Here is a 5,208-nt window from a genome sequence, read left to right on the forward strand (position 1 = left end):
ATATTTAAATATATATGTATATATATAGAGAGAGAGAGAAACAAATTCTGAAAATATTCAGATGAACACTCATGTCTAAGCATATAACCCCTAGAAACAGCTGTCGGGCCTGAAATGCCGTGGCCTCTCTCCTTAGTTCTCTTTATCTTTCTACTCCATTTAAATTTGTTCAGTAAATATATAAATCTATACATTTATACATGAATGTTCATCTTCTGAATACTTTCACTTTTTATTTCTCCCTATATATACCCCTATATTTATATATTCTTTTATTCTTTTACTTCTTTCACTCATTTGACTGTGGCTATGCTGAAGCACCGCCTTTAGTCGAGCAAATCGCCCCCAGGACTTTAGTATTTTAGACTTCGCCGTGGCGAAGAAGTCTGTTTCTATAGCAACCAAAGCAAAGAAGCAGCATGTGTTCCATAGCTGATTGCGAAGAACTCTGTTTCTATAGAAACCAAAGATGCTGCGCATGCGCACAAGAAGTGTAACCACCGCTTGTTCTATAATTGTTTGTTTTCATAACAGATGGAACTCACACTCAACAAATTGAAAGTATCTGGACGTGATTGACTCTTATCTTTATGAATTTATGTGGAGAAGGAGATACAAGATAATTTATTTTATAAAATCCTTGAATATTTTTAACTAATAAAATTATGTTTTAAACAATGTTTTCACTGTTATTTCTAGCAACTCCTGTTTGTTCGTTCGTAGTTTTTAAATATTTAATTTGCGCTTGAATGTTTTAATATTAACTTTGCTCGTGTATCTACTAATGTTTTGACCGTTATTTCTAGCAACTCCTGTTTGTTTGTTTGCTCGTAGCTTTTAAATATTTAATTTGCTCGCGTAACTAATTTAATGTTTTGACATGCCGATGCCCCATGCTCCGCCCTGATGATGGAAGAGGTAGCATCTTTGTTTTCTGATTGACTGAAAATTCTGAAAATTATCAAACTTTGAAAACCTGTAACATTTTTGCAAATTTTTTTTCTGGAATAAATAAATAACAAACGCAGATTCAGCGTCAAAAATTACATCTATATGATACATTAAAAAAAAATTTTAAGATAATTGTAAACAGTGACGAAAACCACGAAGATCCGTAATTTAATATGTTCACCACAGTATCTGATTTACGCCGTGTTTTCCTTCGGCCAATTTGATCTTGAGATGCATGTGCATGGTGGTATTCGTCAATATTATACAGGTATGCACACACGAGATATACACGATATAAATACCCGACACGTACACGCACGCACATGCACACACAAACACAAACACAAACACACACCCAGCGCTCTCTTACGCACGAACGCGCATTCACACATACACACACACTCACTTTCTCTCTCTCTCTCTCTCTCCCTCCCTCTCTCCCTCCCTCTTTCCCTCTCTCTCTCTCCCCTCTCTCTCTCTCTCTCTCTTTATTCTTTCTTTCTCTTCCTCTTTCACATACATTCTCATTCACATCCATATAAATGTAGAATTGCCTATGTGCCTGCTTCAGGTCTATCTGCTTGCTTTATGTCTGTCTGCCTGCTTCAAGTTTGTCTGTCAGCTTCAGATCTGTCTGTCTGCCTGCTTCATGTCTCTGTGTCTGCTTCGGGTCGGTCTGCCTGCTTCAAGTCTGTCTGCCTGCTTCACATCTGTCTGCCTGCTTCAAGTTTGTCTGTCTATCTGCTTCAGATTTGTCTGTCTGCTTGCTTGAGGTTTGTCTGTCTGTTTTACGTCTGTCTGCATGCTTTTAGATCTGTCTGCCTGATTCAGGTTTGTCTGCTTCAGGTCTGTCTGCTTCAGGTCTGTGTGTCTGCATCAGAACTGTCTGCCTGCTTCAAGTCTTTCTGTCTGCTTCAAATCTGTCTGTCTGTCTACTTCAAATTTGTCTTTTTTATTCAGGTCTGTCTGGTTGCTAGGTTTGTCTGCCTGCTTCAGGTCTGTCTGCCTGCTTCAGATCTATCTGTCTGCTTCAAGTCTGTCTGCCTGCTTCGATTTTGAATATCTACAACCTGAATGTTTTTTAAAATATGAAATGAAAGTTTAAAAGAAACACTCATCCTTATGTTCTTTAGTTTAAAAACCTTTGTGAACGACACATGTGAAAACGGCTGCTTCAAGCATACGCTTTTGATTTCATTTCTGGTTCTCGTGGTAATATTATACAAGGTGTAAGGCGGAGAAATGCTTAGCGGTATTTCGTCTGCCGCTATGTTCTGAGTTCAAATTCCGCCGAGGTCGACTTTGCCTTTTATCCTTTCGGGGTCGATTAAATAAGTTGGGGCATTAATTGGTCTCTCAACATGATGAGGTAAGTCTCACCAGTTACATGTTCATGGAAGAAAAGTGGCCTCGACACATGAGATTTCCTATGAGATCAGACTTTAGGAACACTCTGTATATACACATATAATATTCATAATGTGTGTCCGCCGTTGTCGACGATGACCAAGGACATCACGTGGGAGAAGATGGGTCGCGGTCCGGCCGGCTGTGGCCGATTAGGTCTATGCGTGCTTGGAAGGTTCTGCTGCAAGTCGGGCAGGGCACTGGTGGTCTACTAGGAATGAAAGCAAGGAGTTGGCTCTGGACTTGCACAGCTCACGTTTTCTTCATGCTCCTGCGATCCTATTCTGTTCATATGAGGTGGCACCTCTGTTGGTGCTGCTACGCCGGGAAGGGTTGTCCTGTGCTTGCATTTCTCAGATGTGGGTGTTGATCTGAAAGCACTACATCGAGGTTTTAAATGTATCTTTGAAGTCCCATTTCTGCCCACTTTGTGTAAAGCAGTCTTGGGTATTTGTACATCAGGCATTCGAACAAGATGGCCTTCCCACCTGATCTGCGCTCTCCTCAGCAATGTGTAAACGCTTGGCAGATCATCTCAGGAGAGGACCTCTGTGTCTGGTACCTTGCCTTGCCAGACGATTTTCAACAACTTTCTCTGACAGTTCACAAAACAGAAAGTCATAGACAGTCAGATACATACAGCCTACATACTTACATCCATATTTACAGACATACACACATACACACACTCTTACAAATATACATATTGTATACTGTTATGTGATTGTTCGTAACAGCAAGTTATTCACATATACAATAAACTACGCAATACTTTATGATGCAGACTTAAATATATTTCTTTGGCAAGTTTGCAGCTTTATATATATTCGTTCCAATCCCCGTGACTTCTTAAAAGTTATATATTATATATAATATATAACATGCAATATGTGATGTGCAATATATAGATAGAGAGAGAGAGAGAGAGAGAAAGATGTGTGTGCGTCTTTGTGTGTGTGTGTGTATACATACATGCATACATATATACATACATACATACATATATATACATACATACATACATACATACATACATACATACATACATACACACATGTACACATACACATATACATATATATACACACATAAATGTATGACATTCGAAATTTTTATTCTATACAGTATCAGTTTGTAACTTGACCCTCTGAGATTCTATAAAGTAATTATGAAGAATATGGTGGTTTTGATTACATGAAATACATTCTGGTTTTCGCCGCTATTGATATTAGAAACAACCTGAAGAAATTATTAACTTGAACAAAAGGAAAAACGGGTTATTTCCCACCAGTGACAATTCTGCTGTAATTTAGGGAAAATTGAATTATTTATATGGCTATCTTAGCATGGACACAGTCAACTACCCTTTGACTGAAAGAAGGAATGCAGAAAAGTAATAACTGTATATGTATGTATGTATGTATGTATGTTTTTTGTGTATGTATATTTGTATTATGAGTGCGTGTATATATGTAAGCATATATATGTAGATAAATAGATAGATAGATAGATAGATAGATAGATAGATAGATAGATAGATAGATAGATAGATAGATAGATAGATGTGTATGCATGTGTCTGAGTATTTACATAATGACTTTCATCTATCTATCTGTTTCATAATGACTTTCATCTATCTATCTATCTATCTATCTATCTATCTGTCTGTCTATCTATCTATCTGTCTGTACCTGTCTACCACTCTGTCTATCTGTCTGTCTTTTGTGTCTAGCTATCTATCTTTTTATTTGTGTGTGTGTGTCTATCTATCTATCTATCTATCTATCTATCTATCTATCAATCTATCTATCTAACTATCTATCTATTTATTTGTGTCTGTCTATCTACCTATCTATCTATCTATCTATTTGTGCGTACACACATCCATATATGCATCCATACTTGTATACATATATACATACATACACCAAGACACACACACACATGCACACACACACACACACACACACACACACACACAAATAAACAAATGGAAGAAAGTTGCAGTCAACTCGTAGTTCAAGCTGCTTCACATTACTCATTGTTTTGTAGGTGCAGACGGGCATCCACATATTCAGACGTACTGAATCAGAGTAAGAACAATTTAAAGATGGCTTCTATGTAAGACTATGTGCGTGGGAGAGGCGATTCCATTGGTCAATCCTGATCACATGTTTCGCTTAATAACACAACAGAATCAGCACATGTATGTATGTATGTATGTATGTATGTATGTATGTATGTATGTACGTGTATATATGTATGTACGTGAATATATATGTATAGATATATGTGTGTGTATGTGTGTATTTGTATGTATGCATGTATGTATGTATGTATGTATGTATGTATGTATTTATGTGTGTATGTACGTGTATGTATGTACGTGTATGTATGTACGTATATATATATGTATAGATATATATGTGTGTGTATGTGTGTGTATGTATGTATGCATGTATGTATGTATGTATGTGTGTGTGTATGCATGTATCTGCATGTATGCATGTATGTGTATGTATGTGTGTACATGTATGTGTATGTATGTATATATGTGTGTGTATCTATGTATGTATGTGTCTATGTATGCATGTGTGTGTATGTATGTCTGTATGTGTGTATGTATGTGTGTATGTATGTATGTGTGTGTATGTATGTATGTACATACATTTCTTCAGGGCGTTGCCCCAGCATGGCCACTGTCTAATGACTGAAACAAATAAAAGAAGATGAAAGAAGAAAGAAGTCAATAGGAGTGTGACCCACCCCCTACACACACACACACATGTTTTAGTAAATACAGTTTTAAATGTGAGCTACTTTAAGTTTCAAGGTCGGATAGTACAATAA

This window comes from Octopus bimaculoides, chromosome 23 (assembly GCF_001194135.2).
Source record: "Octopus bimaculoides isolate UCB-OBI-ISO-001 chromosome 23, ASM119413v2, whole genome shotgun sequence".
Classification (NCBI taxonomy): Eukaryota; Metazoa; Mollusca; class Cephalopoda; order Octopoda; family Octopodidae; genus Octopus; species Octopus bimaculoides.